This window comes from Melospiza georgiana, chromosome 2 (assembly GCF_028018845.1).
Source record: "Melospiza georgiana isolate bMelGeo1 chromosome 2, bMelGeo1.pri, whole genome shotgun sequence".
Taxonomy (NCBI): domain Eukaryota; kingdom Metazoa; phylum Chordata; class Aves; order Passeriformes; family Passerellidae; genus Melospiza; species Melospiza georgiana.
In genome coordinates this window covers 59,828,227-59,845,432 of record NC_080431.1, presented here as the reverse complement: position 1 = coordinate 59,845,432, position 17,206 = coordinate 59,828,227, and the positions used below count along the sequence as shown (strand labels likewise).

The 17,206-nt window shown below is 38.2% G+C and overlaps 1 protein-coding gene across 2 annotated transcripts in view; it reads left to right on the top strand.

Annotated features, from left to right (window-relative positions):
• Positions 1-17,206, top strand: part of FRY (FRY microtubule binding protein) — a 224,315-nt gene that overhangs the window by 11,281 nt on the left and 195,828 nt on the right. The window lies entirely within an intron of this gene.

The window sequence follows — 17,206 nt, the reverse complement described above, 5'->3', positions numbered from 1 at the left end:
TTCTTTTTAGATGCTGTGTCATTAGTTTATGTAATTAACTGACCAAAATATCTGAGCAGTGAGAAGATTCTGTTATTTCTACAACAAAAGATTACATGCTTAAATGCAATATATACATTTAAGTATTCTTGAAGTCCTTTCTTCTGTAAATCCTTGCACTTCAAAATACAAGCAAACTAGTTGGAGCAACTAAAGAGACACTTTCTCAATCCAGAACTGTCCGCTGACGAATTTCTTGCACCTTCTGTCAAACCATCTGCCGCAGGCTAATGAACAGACAGCATGCTGGATTAGATGTAGCACTTGTATGAGCTATTTTGATAGCTCCTGTGTTCCTTTCAGTGGGAACTCTGTGATTAAGGAAGCTTAGAGTTAAATTTTTGAGGGCAGGGGTGGGCAAAGGGTTCTTTCTTTGAGCTTCCGCACTGCAGGATTCCGTTGACAGAGAGGAGTGACAAACCCACATCGCTGTTTTTGAAGCATGTTTCAATGCTTTCTTATAAGCCTTCATTTAGCAAAAGAACATCTCAGTAACCTGTGTCACATGCCCATGGGAAGTAATGACTGAATTGAGAGGAGTGCAGAGTTGTGCTTGTTTTGGGCTGGGGGATCTTCATAATTCCAGGCGCCAAACATCACTCTGTGGTACAAAGCCAGAGATACCAGAGCTGGAGCTACAGCCTAGCTAGAGCAAGTACCAGCCTCACTTCAGACCTTTGTCTCTGAGGAATCACCACCATGACCTCTTAGAGTTTCTTCCTGTTGTGTCTCTGGGTAAGATACCACCTGTGTGAGCTGACACTGGCAGGCAGCGCAACAACCACAAATTTGCAGCTAGAACACAAAGAATAAATTTATTTATTCTATTACCTCATTAACTGGGGGATCCCCCAGCAATACCCAGGCAGAGGCACACAAGTGGAGAGGCAGGCACTGTTAAGTTTTGGTCCAATGCTAGAGAATCACTGGCCTGCAGTTCACACAAGTTTATCAAGGGCTATTCCAGCTGCAAGGTCATTTGAGCAATTTACAGTTGTCCTCACCAGTCTTTTGCTTTTTAACACATTCCTCCCAGCACACACAAGTATTTTTTCTAGTAGCAGACACAAATCTTGTGTTTGAAGCTCTCTCTATACAGACTAGCAGAGAAAGTATTCATTTATTTATATATATTTATATATATTCCAGTATATGCCCTTTTGAAGTATTCTTAGATATGCTTCATAGATGTATTTCTGAGGGATCCAGTTTTACTTTAAGTCAATCATTCTTGCATTTGTCAGGATTGAAAAAAAGTTAATGATGCTGTTTGGTCACTCTTTAGTGATTCCTACAATTACTGTTGAAGTGGGAGCTGCTCAAAACATCAAAGATCCAGTACCAACAGCAGTAGGTGGAAGTGACTGGCTTTACCATCAAGCTGTCAGTGCTGCTGGTGGGTTTCCAGTCTCTAGACCTGCTCACGATCAAAGCAGAAGCACATCACTGGACACAGGTGGGCTGCTCTGAGGACAAAGGAGCAGTGAACCAAAGGATGCTCTTCCTACAGTGTGGTAGCTGCAGGAAAAACATTCTTTCTGCCTGCTAAACCACCCATACAAGCAGCTGGACTGAATCTGTGTTGACCTCTCAAGTGTTCTTGCTTGATACTACATTTGCCCTCTATACAATGATCATTACTGGCATTTTGCATGTAGATCAACAAAGCAATTTTTTTCTTTTGTTTAGGGATTTTTAAATAAAGTGTTGAAGAGTGAGTGTGCTCCTGTGTTCCTCAGCACCACAGGAGCTTCTTTGGTAGCAGAAATTCTGATGGCTTAAAATTTTTGCTAAAACAGCTATGACTTAATGATGCCACTGCAAGAAAATCCACAGAGTGAAAAACCATTATGGTCATATTGGAACAGTCTGTGCGTTGTGCCTGCGTGCTAATAACCAATCATTGGAACTAATTGATTTTTTTGCCCAATCTGATATACAGCCCATTGTCTTTGATGTATTTCATGAACTCTCCTCATACAGTAAGTTGTACGTAGATAGTGCACAAACAAAAAAGCCACTGTGGATATTACTGATAGATCAACTATTTCAGTCCATGCTTTCTGTCCTGGCATAACTTGAGTGATTTCATGCTTTCAGTGTGCCTACTTTCAATGAACTGACCAGCTTAGCTTACGTAACTGTCAGAGAGGGCAAGAGTCATTGCAGTTCATTTGTTCATCTCCCCCAGCTGTGAATAAATCCATGGAAGTTAAAAGTAGATTTGGGGACTTTCTGTAGTTAATGTTACTGGGTTGTGATCTCCATTTCATACTCGAAAAGGCTCTGACATCTCTGTGTAAATACTTATTTTTATTCTTTTATATGTAGGGATGTCAGTTAAACTCAGAAGCTAAAGTTGCTAATCACAGGCATTCTGGTGGCCAACTAGGGCATGATATTGTGTTCTGTAGCGAGTCTCCTTAATTTTTTTTACACAAGGTTTTTTACAAGATGTGGCTAAATGAACTAAGACCGATCTGTTGCAATTCCTTTTCTTCTTCTCTTTCTCTGCTTGTTTATTTACCAGCTTAAATGCTTTAAAGCCATGGTTGTTGTTTCCTGAAGCATAATCAAATTTCTTCAGTATTTGGGGGATGGGGAACAGATTTCAGAGTCTGCCTCTTAGTTTTGCTTGTCCCAAGCAAGGCCATGAAAGGGTTACTAATTTCACCCATGTGAAATCTGTATCCTCCCCAGCTGACACCTGCAGCAGCTCAAGCAGCACTGGACCCTTGTGTGTGGGTGAAACTAAATCAAGACCCTAATGCCATATAAGAGACATAAATCAGTTACAGTACCCCAGAGCTACAATATCCTAATAATTGCTGACATGTGTCCTCAGAACTGTCTTGAGGAAAAATTCTAAGGTCAGAAATTTTATGGCACTTGATGTTCTTAAAGAGGCAAGGAGCATAATTTAATGAACTTCTAAGATGTGGACTGCTGTACTGTAACTCTCTTAAATTTGTCTGTATCCTCACTGCTGCTGGAAGAATCAATCCCACTAAACATCACTGAGTGCATTAGGCTTTAATAGCAATTTGGGCTGGGTCCAGTTATCATGACAAGTAATCTTTCAAATATATATAATTTTAAAATTTAGAGTGTAGTCATATATGTCTTTGAATAGATAGTGTTGCTATTTTTAATTAAGTTGGAACTATTTTATTTTTATTTAATTTCCACTTAAACCTATCAGTCATAGCCAGAATGTACTGCATCCATTAACTGTCTGGCCTTTTATTTTCTAGAAGATCTGAAAACTCAATTAAGTTTTAATTAGTTTCTATAGTGCAGATTTTGGTGGGTGTGTTGTTCATCTGTTTTTTTTTAAAGATTGAAAATAAATCCACTCTAACTTGCCTTATATAACCTCACACTTCTGAATATCAGCTGTGGAATATTGCTCCACAATTTAAATTAAAAAATCCCCATACTAAGTCTCCATCGTTAGGCTATGTATGATTGAGAAATTCCTGTGGATTTCACTGCTGGTAAGATGGAAAACTATATTAAATAAGAAAATAAAATTTTCCACCATAGTCTTGTTTAATATTCATCATATAAATTTTACTACTTAAACAAAGTGATTATTGAGACTTAGTTGGTGGTCAGAGCGAAAGATAACAGACATAGCATTTTTACATAACAATGTTAAAATGGCAAGTTTGTTCAAGGCAAGATTTTCAAATAGCAGTTCAGTTTTTTTGCTGTTTCTTCAAGTAAGCATTTTCTTCTCTTAAGAAGTATTTTCCATATTTTTTAATAAGCTCTTCAGTTTCATCCTAAGCTTAACAATAAGGTCTCATTTGAGGATGCTGATAGCTTTCAGTACTTCTAGTAAAATTTCTTCAATATTATCAGTTCCTCCACTTAGGCTTTTATTAAAAAATCCAGCTTATTTGCACGAATTATAACTTTACCATTATAATTTAACTAGGAAGTATAATTTGTGTAGGTAGGGCTGTACATTTCTCCTTTTGGATTGAAGTTAGAACAGTTAAACAATTCGAAGTTCAAGTTCTGAAACCTTCTTGTCTTAGGTTTGTGTGACCTGTTTGCTGAGTGAGCTTGGCTGTCTGTGAGACCATCTCTTCAAAGTCCTGTAGTCAAATTGTGTTGTGATCCGGCAGTACTGTGCTTCATTACTGGGGTTATAATCCATGGTTGTAAATAGTGCAAATTGCATGGTAAGAAATGGCTCCTAATGCCATTTGGTGCACCTGCTATCCAGTGTATGAATGAGGAGATTGAGTCAAGTTTTTGCCTTGTGTGTGGTCAGGATCTTCCAGTTCCTTGCCAAGCTCTGAGAAGATCACTGAGACTTAGTTTTTTGGGCAGGAGTAAGGAAGCTGAAGCAGGAGAAGTTTGCAGTGTGTATAAGCTGAGCTGAACTGTAAGTGTAATCCTGGGGCCCTCTGTTGCTGGTGGAGCAGCTTCTGCTCTCTGAAAGATGCGCATTGTAGTTGTTTATAGTCTCATATGGAGCATTATGGTTAACTGTCTTGAGAATGTGTGTATCACTGGCTGGCTTAAAACATGGAGGTGTGGTGACCTTGTCACTGATGCACAGGAAAAAGTCCCAATACATGCGTTTTTCAGTGGTATTTTGAATCTTCCCCCCACAGCCAAGTCCCCCAGTTTATATACTCATCATGATGTTTTATGGTATGGAATATCTCTTTGGCCAGTTTGAGTCAACTGTCCCAGTCATGCTCTGTCCCAGCTTTTTGTGCACCTGCTCACTGGCAAAGTGAAAAGTCCTTGGCTTAGGGTGAGCACTATCTAGCCACAACCAAAACATCACAGCATTGCTAACGTTATTCTCATACTGAATTCAAAATACACTGTACCAGCTACTAAGAGGGTAATTAACTTCATCTCAGCTGAAACCAAAGGGAGGCTGCCAGCACTTGAAGGTGACAGAGTGTAGTCCCACACTTCCCAAACAAAAAGAGTTGAGCAGTCTTGACATTATCCAGCGTCAGCCAGCGAACAGCCCCCTTTGCCAGACAGTCTGGTGGTCGTGAAGCAACTTCCTTTTAACTGTGGTGAAGATAAGGAATGTGTCAGGGAAATATCACACAGTTCCTCATTTTAACCAAGAACAACAATATGGGAACAATATTAAGGATTTACTGGGAAGGGACATGAACTCTCTGTGCATATCACAGTTTCTACGCTGTTAATACTGCAGTAAGGTTTTAGCATATTAGAGACACATTAAGATTTTTTTATATTATAAAAGCCTTAGAAATTGCTGCTAGGATGATAATGAGGTGCTCAAAAGCATGACTTCAATCAGTACTCCCCAGAGACCCCAGCAGAGGTACCACAAGTTGAACACCTTTGTGAAAAGAGTTGGGAAACAAGAAATGTTGGCTGTTCTGCTTTCCAAGGTGAGGGGAGAAACCTTGCAGCACTAAAGCATTAAGTATCTCTCTTCTAGATTAATGAGCTACATAAACAATTTTAACAGTCTGGAGGGGAAAGGAAGCATGATTGTGTGTTGGAACAGCTAAAAGAGGGTGAGAATTAACGGTATCAAGAGTGTTGGAGAAACACAGGGGAAATGGGTGAAGAAAACGCTAATTACACAAAAAAAAAGAGAGAAATTAGAAAGAAGAAAATCACTGAAAGGGACAAAATAGTTTGGCCCAAATGAGCTAGAAAAAGATGCATTTTTATGTGTACATATATGTTTAATAATGCTGGAAAACATAAAGAGATAGAAAGAAAACATTGACATTGTGTCGTTGAGATTATACCAAGAAGACTGCCAGATATAACATATTTAAAATAAGGTACTCTCTGAAAATAAGTGAAATAGTTCTAATACTGAAGAATGACTTTAAAATTTATAGGGTTTGGAAGGTCAGCCATTTCCCAGTTTGTGAAAAGACCACAGAAGAGGTATTGCATTCAGACAGTAAAATCCATTCTGAATTTTGCTAGTGGTATTTCAAAGCTATATATTTATATTTAGCAGTAAGAGAGGAATTGTCTGGTTCTTAGACAGCTACCATTTCAATATTGGAACAATGAAAATTTATTGGTATTTTGGAAGCTGTGTAGGGTTCATGATGTAATAAGAAATACATGTCTATGTTCATGGTGTAATAAGTAGAATATTGAGTAATCCAGCAGCTTGGTCTAATATTAGTTTACAGATTCACTGATTAGGGCTGGGAAGGGAAGAACAGTGTTGCCATGGTGAAGTCTATATGATAAAGCACAAGCAGAACAAGCTAGTGAATAATTGATACATGTCTAAGATTAGAAACGATCATTTGCAGCTTGTGCTTTGATGTTCATGCATGCTTTTCACTTTAAAAAAGCTCAGAGAAACACATTAGCACAGACTGTGACAGATTTTTGCATGAAATTCTAGGTAAAGAACCAATGACTTATGTGTGGAAGAGCGCACAAATACACAGTTACTGCTGTGCTAAGATTGAAAATTCAGGTGTAAGCCAAAAAGTTCCAAAATGGAAAGCTGTTAGCGTGGGATATATTTGGCCAGCCTGCATGTATTACTATATTTCTTTAACACAGAAGACAAATAAATAAGAGTGTTCATCATAAAATTCAGTAAGATAAGCTGTAACCTTCTGCCTATGTCCTTATCTCCTTCTGGGTTTAGTCATATAATTTTTTAAACTTTAGTTCAGAAGTAATTTAGTAAGATATCCCAGACCATCTTGAATTAAGCAACAGTACTTTTAAGGCCTGATAAAGGTTAAAAACAAACCTTTTCAAAACAGATAAAAATTTGACTGCTGTTGCAAAGGTATCTGAGTACAATAATGGAAATAATTTTTGTGGGATAAACCTGTAGATCTGCTTGAGCAAAGAACTGCAGGCATCATGCCTTTATAAAGTTTTGCTTAATGAATGTGTGATTTAGTTTTATAATTGTATGACGGAAATCAGTAAACATAGACAATAGTTCTAAATAAAGTCTGTCTTCCCTGTAGCAAAATTACTTCTCATAAATTCCTTTTTAGAAATCTCAGTAGCAAGAACTAGTTTTCCTTGTTATATATCCCCTTCAAATAAATAAAATATATGAAATTGGCTTGTGTAGAACAATCTTGAGGCTGAGGGTTTTGTTTCCTCTGCTTGCAAGCTGAATGAAATTACTTAGGGGGGAAAAGAATGACCAGTATGGATTAATCCCTGTATAAATACTGCATGATTTATTTTTTTTTTCACTTTTTTGATGCCTCAAGTTTGCAGGGCATTTTATAGCACTCATTAAAGGAAACATCTGCATATTCGCTAGTGTAAGTTACAAGTTTGGTTAATCTCTGGTTAAGTTTTAAGAAGGTTGTAACAATATACAAAAACTAGTTCAGTAGTTACTGTGAAATAGTGATGGCAATTGTCAAAAGATAGAACTGAGAGATACTCTAAAGAATTATGGCAAATGTCAGTATCAGGTTCAATTTTAATTCATTTACTGCCTAGAATAAGTAAGGAGTAGCATAGAGCACATAACAAAGCATTTGAATTTGTATTACATGGTGAGGCACTTGACTTCTTCCATTAATTTGTAAAGCTGCATAGGCTTCCTGTGCTTTTTTCTGTTGAAAAATAGACAAACTGGCACTAATGATTACAAAGGAATCAAGACATAAAGGCTAAAAGGAAAGGGAGTATGGATAGAGGATCATTGAGGTACTTCATAGATATAAAAGTGATCAGCAGTTTTTTTTGTCAGCTGGCTTGTAGTACATCTAAATATTCTTATTTTCCTCATACAAAGTATTTAAAGATTGGGCTTTCAGACTAGAGTTTTTTTGCCTGTCCCAGAACTGAATCAAGTACATTGGTGTTTTCTATACTGAATGTTTTATACAGACCAACCATGGTCTGTGTAGAAGAAACTATTCCAAACTTGTCTGCTTTTTGTACTTGTATGCACACTTGCCTGCACAATGCTTTAAAAACAGGTTTATACAGAAAAGGAACAAGGCTTTGTATCTGAAGCAGCAATCCCTGTAGATGTAATAATAATATTTTGTGAGGTCCTCTTCAAAAAGATTTTGATATAGAATGGTTGTCTTTGCCTCTGCATTCTTCAGTCAATGTTATATTTGATATTTGAAAACATTATTAATTGCAAATAAAAGATAGGATTTTCCAGTATGGTGAAGGTCTCAGATAAACATGTCATTGGGGAATGTGAACTTGATAAAATACACCTTTGAGAACAGACTGGTGAAGGTTACTTTTTGCAAGAAGGGAGTTGTAGCTTGCCAATTAAAATGGAAGCAAAAATTATGCAGATCAAAAGCTAATAACTATAATTATCTTCAAAAATAAAAAGCACTTATCTTTTAGCATGGCCCCATCATTAATGGGAGACTCTTCAATGAATGGCAGCTGTTGTCTGGTCCTTGTCTTCCTGTTCATCCCTTTGAAATGAAAGTCTGAGGGTTGCAAAGGTTCCCCTCTGGATATTGCAGTCGGCAGTTCCTTGTGTGCTGCGCCAAGCTGGGATCACGGTGTTGGCAGCAGAGGTGCGCCTTGTGTGACCAGTCCCACACTGTCCTGTGAGGCTCTGCTGAATAGAGCTGGTGAGGGCTGGCTTTTGGGATCTACTGGTCAGTTAAAATTACATTTCAAAAATTACATTTCGAAATTACACACAATGAAGGAAAGCTGTGTAATTCCATAAATGCCACAGACACAGTTATTTTCCTTAATTAGCTCTTCAGAAGTTTCAAAGTAACATCTTGAAAAAAGTGGCAGCGTTGAAGTCTGTCTGTTTTTGTGTGCACACCTCCAAAAAAGCAGAGGGGGTATCTTCTTTTTAATAGATGAGTGAAGAATTAGGCCTGTATTTCTGCTACCTGGTACTTGCTGTTTTTCTATTAGATATCTCCATATAGTTTTTTCCTCTGCCTTATTTCCCATATAGGTTGCTAAGCATCAATAAATGAATTCTGTATATGTTACTGTTTGTGATTTGCATACAGGGGAACATTATCACAGAAGTTGCATGTGTTTGTTAATATTTGTTTCTGTTATTTCATTATAAGTGGCTGTTTGGTTTGGTTTGGGTTATTTTTCAGAAAAGCAGATAGTACTGAGTCTTGCAAATCACCGATGTTCTCAAGTTTCTCTCTCAAAACGTGGAACTATATGATGTAGTTTTCTCTTTTTATGGTAGAGTGGTAGACATTTATCAGAGGCTTCACTGTTAGAGACAAAGAGATCTGGATCTTCTGAGCAAGGTGGAGAAGAGCAACACATTAAGGACTCACTATTAATAATTTTGAGAAAAGGTTGTTTATTCAAGATACATGTTCATCTCATTTTGTTGGTGTAAGTTTCAAATAAGTTATCATGTGCTTTATTCTGAAGCATGATTAATAGTGGTTTATTGTACAACCAAAAAAGCAATACTGATTGCAAATATAAAGGCATTCTTACAGATACTTTCTGAATTTTTAAATTTTTCTGAATGAAGTAATTTAAATGAGAATTTTACAGCAGAATGTCTCTTTTTAATTTATCTATTGTTTCAGAAATCTTTAATGATTCTGATTCTTGATTTCATTTTTGAGATTGCCATCAGTGTGACATCTAGAAAGTTCACTCACTAAAAGTATTATTTAGACCACTCATGTTACCAAGTCTAACAGGGATGCACTTGGCCAGCCCATGGAGGCTCCTGGAGTTTGGTTTTGTATGTCTTTTTTCTTTTTTTTTTTTGGCTTTAAGTGTTTTCATAAGTAAGTGGGCTGTAAACTGATTGGTATTACAACTAGAAGTGACTTACATGCTATTTTTGTTAGTCTTTCTTCTTAATTATTCACTCTGAAGGAGTGTACTTTAAGTGTAAAGACATAACAGATGTATACATAAATTCTAAGTCAAGGGGAGGTCTTGTTTGGTTGTTATTTATATTTACTATTAAATTTCTACTCTTCTATATCTAAAATGCTAGAGTTACTTGAGATAGAAAAAGAAAAAAGTAATGCTGTTCTAAAGAATTTGCCTATTACTTAGACAAAGGAAATTTAAACTAAAGAGATGGCCATTTTATGACATGAAGTGAAAGTACTGACTGAAGTGGGTGTTTTGTTTCTGTTCTTAAACTACTTAGCTGCTGACAAAATATTTGCAGATCATGAAAGGGTCTCTGTAAAATAGGTTTCTGTTCTACACTTCTTGGTACCATCTTTCTAGTTGTTCTTCATGCTTGTGCTTCCAAGTAAAGCTGAAAAAGTTCAGGTCTTAATCTTGTTCAGGATGTTGTACAGACTGTGTAAGAGTTTCATCCAGAGTTTATTTACTGAAAGTTGCATGACCCATTGTCTGGGTCACTGAAGTTGCTTCCATATCTGATTAATCAAAACAGCACGGGGAGGAAGTTCAGAAAAAGGAAAGTTATTTAATGAAATGCCATTTTAGACATTGAATTTAATTAAAACTAGCAAAACAAAAGTAGTGGTTCCTATATGAATACTCTTGCTGCCAGCCACATCAAAGACTAGTAGAAGATTAGATTTTTTTTCCTCCAATCAAAGATCTGAGTTTTTTAATAAGGGAATTATTTTTCACTTTTTTATTCAAATGAACCTTCACTCTTGCTGTAGTCACCAAACCAACACTTGATGGACCATTAGAGATTCTAGCAGTAGGAAGCCTTTTAGCCACATGTAGAAAATTCTTTACCTTTTGAGCAATTAAGTGCTTTCTTTTTATTGCTTTGAGTCCCAGTGTGGCCATGGGTTATGAGATCCCTTTCACCAGGAGGAAATCAGGCCTTATGCTGGAAAATCAGATGCTGTCATCCTACGTTCTTCTCTGTTGCACTAGCTCTCTTGTGTTGGCTGTGCTCAAGTTCTCCCAATGCAAGTTAATGTGAAATAGAAGGAGGGTTGGGTTGGTTTTGTTTTTGGTTTTTGGGTTGTTTCTTTGTGGTTGATTTAATCCTCTACCATAGACATTAGGACCCTTTTAGAATACTGTCTGATTTGGTCCTTTTCACTTCTGAACTCCTTGACAAATGCAAGTTATTCAAGACTGACAGGCAGTTTTGAGGGGAAATGTATCTAGAGCTGTTGGGTTTTGAAATGTTCTCTTATGAAATAGTCATGAGAGTTTAAAACTAGAACGGGATGGCATTTATTGATGGTAACTCTCAAAGTATTCATCAATGTGGAGTCTCCAGAGAGCTGGCTTGGAGTGACCACAGTGGGGGACAATAGTACAGGTACTGCCACCCTGCTGGCAGTCAAGGTTGATCCTAGCCTTCACTTAGCAATTTTTAATAGTTGTTGAGGTGTTTATTTTCCATCAGTCTATCTTCTTTTCTGTCAGTGAATTAAGTAAATGTCTCTAGGACCACAGTTTGCTCTATAGCAGACTGCCTTTGCTAATAGTAATCAGGTCATGCAGATATACAGTCTATTAGTAAGGTTTGTCACTAATTAGGTCAATGTTAAAGAAGCACATTATCTTATGTATAATTGGTAAGAAACAGTCTGCCAAGTTGAGCTCTAGAGACTATGTAATAACACATTAGAGTTGTGCCTTCCTGCCAGTGTGTTTATCAATCTGTTTCACAGCATGAATGATGCATCTCAACTCTTCATTTAGTGTATTTACTAAATGAGTAGTTCTTACTAAATAAGCATTTACTTACTGTGTGAAGCAACATGGTTACCTGAGAAGGCTCCTGTGTGTGAGACAGTGTGTTGGGGTGAGAGCTGGAGTATAAATGAAGAGCAGTACCAGCTGTCTGTGAGAGCATGGGGGGAAAGCACAACTGCTGCAGCTGCATGTGCAGTGTGAGCTGGACCAGCAGAAATGCTCACGCTGCCTTTCTGAGCTTTTTGCACCAGTTCAGAGCTGCAGGCTGCCTGGGCCTGCCAGGCCAAACCAAACACTCAGAAAAGCAGCTATTTGGGTGGATGTGGGCAAGTGATAGAGCTCTGCTCCTTCCAGCCCCCAGACCAGAGGGATTGTGTAGCTGCTCTGAAGCAAGCACAGAAGTTCCTGGTGGGGCATTGCACTCCATGCGCTGGGCAAGTGCATCCCTGCTCCTCGGAAGATGTGCTTCTCTCTTCTGCATTAAATACTTTAAAAAATGAAAAATGTAACTTCTATATGAATACAAGTGGTCAAAGTCCCCAGCTAAGCTTATTGTCTCTGTGGTACATAATCAGTTCCTAGCCAAATAAAGACTTTGAATTTGTGGAGGCTGGGAAAATCATTAACTGGAACAATTTTTTATGAACACAAAAGTGGTACTATTTTGTGTACCCAAATAGTTTTGGGTAGTTTTGTGGGGTTTTTAATTTTGGGTTTTCTTCATACACTGCTGTTTGAAGTACTAGTTTCATTGCTTCTTTCACAGAATATTTATTTATAAATCTTCAAAATAATGTATTATATCCTGGAATTGTGCCTATTGTTAACCAGCACAAACGTAGTAAATTAAATAAATAGTTAATTTTATTCCTAAAATTGTCAACAGTATCTTTAATGTTTGCCTTCACTTTTAAAAATTTAACATCTTGACACAAAGATACTAGTACTGAACCTTTCTCTGTAAGTATTCAACATGTTCAGCTATTTAACCAGGAACACTTTTTAAAATTTTATTGTAAGTGAAGCATGTATTGTAAGTGAAGATTTTTTTCAGCATTCAGTGGAAAGAGAAGATTAGTGCAAGAATGGCAAAGTATTTACATGATCTTTTGCAGGGATTAATGTGTTCTCTGCATGAATTATTTCACTTAAGAATCATTATCATATTATGATCTCAGAAGTAATTACCACTCTGAGTGAGAAATAGTTTAGCTGCTTTTGATTCCTTCTTCTATGTTGTTTGTTGCCTTCTTTTCTTAGAAAGTTGCATTTCTCATGAAGAAAAATGCTATTTCCCCTTGCACTTCCCATTCCTGTCTCTCTTTTTCTTTTTTCTCCTCCACTTTAGTTGCAAAATGTGGCTGGTGCAGTTGCTGTTTTGGACCCCACCCTTGGCGTTGCTAAGCAGAGGAACGTGGTTGCATAAGTAACCTGTTCCTGAACAGGCTACCGCAGCCCTAGTCAGCTACCTAATGACAGCCAAATCCTAAAGGAAGTAACTCCTACCATTTACTGTTTGGATCCAGACCTTTTAAACATGGAAAAAATGAGGCATTGAATTTGTTTTAAAATAACAGAATAAATAAAGAGAAAGGAATCTACCAGCAGAAACTAGTATAAAGCAAGAATATAAATGCCTGAAAATAACTGTGAGAATAGTAACTCCTGAAAATGGAAAAATGCAAGTGCTCTATTGTGGTTTTTCTTTCAGTTTTGAGGTTTGGGGATGTGGATTCAGTTTGGGTCCACTTCTGGCTTCTTGAACTGGTTAGTCAGTGGCCTCAAATGAACTGCATAGATTTTGTGAGGTAGTTTCTAGTTTGTTCTGTGCAATAAATATTTGACTCTAATAATTCAGATCTTGACATTCCAAATCAAACTGATTTCTCCATCCCAGTTAAGTGGTATAATATAAATTACCCAAAGTAGAAGCATGTGTGTAAATATTTGAAATAGGGTAGTAATGCTTTCTGACAAATAGTACCACAGATTTGTTTGGTAAGAAGTGTGTATGCATTTCTGCATGTTCTGGAGATTGTTATCAAACATTGTTTATTAGCACCATCCTAAAGTTGATAAACATTGAAATATTGGGAGATAATCATGTGAAGCTGCACATGGGAAAGAAAAGAAGCAGAGAAGAGAGCCTGGAAGGGTGGTGAGATGGTGAGTATAAATTTCAGGAGCAGACAGGATGCTGTGAAAACAAAACTAAGGAGATACAAAACTGTAGAGAGAGAGGTTAAAGGTGCGAAGTTAAGAGGCAGTGAAAGGAGCAGGTTTGCTATAGCTGATGACATTTTTGAGAATAAATTTTCCCCTGTCATTAGGATCAGTGAAGAAAAGCTCTTTTGTTGTTTTTTTTGGGTTTTGGCTTAGCTGTAGGGAGATAAGGTAGGCAGTTACTCAATTGCTCGGCTGGTGGAAGCAGACAGACAGCTCCATGAGATCTGCTGGTGTCCTGCCTCCCCTTTGCTTGTGGCTCTTCTTCAGAGGTGGTTCAAGGACTGTGGGATGGCCAGGCAGCAGGTCTTTGCCTCTTGCTGCACAGCCAGGCACAGGCTGCTTTCCCCTGTTCTCACACACTGAGCGACCAGAAAGGAGCAGGCAGCCCCGATCACCACCCTGCGTGGTTTTTCTCAGAAGTGGCTCTTACCACCCATACCCCCCCAGCTCCATGGGAGCCCACTGCTTCTCCATCTCAGCCCTCCTGCTTCCTCCTTCCTCTTCCTCTCTGCCCCCCACTGCAACTTCACATCTGCCTTTGCAAAGCTTTGAGCCGGCTTTGCGAAGCAGCTGCCAGGCTCGCTGGGCTAAGGGCCTTTGCTTCTGGAAATTACACCATCTGGCTGTGCACAGTGTAGGGAGCTTATATTTAGATCACCTTGTATCTGGCATCTGGACTTTATTCTGTGTGCTTGATGAGACCTGATTGGAGCACTTTCTTTTGTGGATGATATTCTGCATAATATAAGCGTTGCTCGTTCTCAGTAGCCACGGTGAATAATGTTCCATAAAAAGTTGTTCTTTCTGTAGAGTTGTTGCTTCTTTTAGTGAGAGCTGCATACAAGGTGCTATTTGTTATTGGTGTTTGTCAGAAATATCAGACACACACAGGGCTTGCAAAGAACGTTTTGCCCTTAAAGTTAGCTCAATTATAAATATCTGCAAAGATGGGCTAATGCATGACACATCCAGCAATATTGAGCAATCTGATATTAAACTATGTTGTGGTATACAGCTGAAGATTTTGTGCATAGGCCTGTGTGGCATAGTAGGTTTCTGTTTGCTTTTCATGTATCTTTTTCTGTAAAGGAATCTTTGTCACAAATTCAGGATCCAGCAACTGATATTAAGTGTGCACAAAGTACCATTTTGCCTGAGCGCCAACAGAGGGTGCTGGAGTGATGCAGCGCTTAACTTCTCTCATTTTTGTTGTTTCTGGAGAATAAGGCACATTTTGACAAACCTCTTAGTTGGCATGTCTTACTGTAACAGCTATGGAGTTAGTGCATTTTTTGTACCTTTAGTATCATAATTTTGATACTTCTAAAGATTGTTACATGATATGAAGATTATTTCAGGAATACACATTTAGCAAGAATATGTACAAGAGTAATGTGTACCTACTTAGGACATTTCAAAATTTTCTGTACTACTAAAAAAGAGACAAATAAAAATTCTCCTTTTTCAGAAGAAAAAGTTGGGCACAGTGGAAGTATCAATTATTTCTGTGACTTGTGTAAATATGTTATTGTATATATATTATTTAATGAGGCTGATGGAGCAAACCACAGATCTGTGAAAGTCATGGTTTGATGTAAATAATACCTGGGTAGAAACAACATACTTACAATGGAATTGTTCAAGGAGAATGAATAAAAAGTTAGCTAGCATATGACGAATCATTGTGCAACACTTCACAGTTGAATGAATTATTTCCATACTATACTTTATTTCAGGTTCCTCATTTTTGTCCTTGTTCAGAGTCTGGTTTTCCTCAGTTTGTAGAGGAGACTGTGCCCTTTGCATACTGGACTATAAAGGTGGTGTGTCTGCACAGGATGGCAATGTTTAGCTTGAGACTGCTTGTTTCAGGTTGTTCCTGTTCTTTGAAGTAATGTCCATGAAAGTCAGTAATTACACTTTATTACACTGTGTCTGGTATGGAAAGCTCTTCCTCCTTCTCCTCCAGACCATCCTCCTCCCTCAGAGCACAGGATAATGGCTTCAGGTTACCAGAGACTGAAAAGTGCATTTTGTGACAGGGATATACAAAAGTAGGTGATTGCTTCTAATGTGCAGTGTCTCCTTACTGCACAGGTGTGATGTATGATGCCTAAATCTGCTCTCTTGCACTGACAATGACAACCTGAAGTATTCCATGTCATTGGGATTTCCTTTTATGATTTTAAAACTTGATAACCCATTTTTGTCCACAATTCTTGTATCTCTCTGACAGCATCTCACAGGAGATGAAAATAGGGTGGTTTCAGTAACCTGTCAAATCTATTGTCTGTCATTTTTTACATTACAAAACCAAAATGCATCTAAACAATAGAGCCTTATCTTTAATATGCATTTGGAGTATAACTTAGAAAAAAATACTGAAATCTGGAGAAATTTTGAAGGAGCAGGTCTGTGACTGCCCTGTCTCTCTGAATGACTTCACTCAGATGCCACAGTTAGATACTCTTAACATTCAGGAAACCTGATAAACGTGACAGAAGAGAATTATTCAGACTTACAGTAGTGCTACTTTAAGTGTGGACAGAGGTATTATTGTATTTTTATAGACATCAGCTGCAAAGGGCTATCCAGAAGGATAAAGGCACCAAACAGAGAAATCAGGATGTATAACCCCTTTAATAATCCATGCTGAAGTGGCAAGGGTGGTTCCTATTGTCAGGGGAAGGGCGGGGAGAGAAGACAGGTTGTAAAACACCCCCTTATGAGATAGGCGACTACTCATTATCATTTGTTAATATCAGCTCAGTAGATCTTTTAATTACATGCTCTGTCAAACGTTTCATGGAGCTGAACAAGTCGAGGGGGAGATGGACTGTCCTATTTGCTGCCATGGATCTGGATTGTGCAGGTGGAGATACACTGTTCAAGAGGCTGCCCTGACAGCACTGTGGCTGTCCAGAGAAGTGTGTCTCTGTCCTTGGAGGTGTTCAGTGCCTTGGCTGGACAAGGCCCTGTGAAACTGTACTTCATGTTCAAGCTAGCAAACAAGGTCTCTTCCTCATGTCACAGATGTACATGGCATCATTGCTTCTTGAGCTCACAGAGAATATTCAAACCGCCTTCACAGTAACAAGATTGAACTTGGACTTGGCAATTCCCCCTCTGGGCATACCCATCATGGGATAGTGCTCTCCCTCCCAGATGTGGTATCTGCATCTGCTGCCAGTGGTTTTGCAGTGGTAGTCTCAACATCAGAGTCTTTTGGCAGCCAGATGCCTGCATTTGCACCAAGCAGGAATATAATGTTTCCTGTTGTAATAGGGACCTTGCAGCAGGACCAAATAGATACCAAAGTGCATTCCTA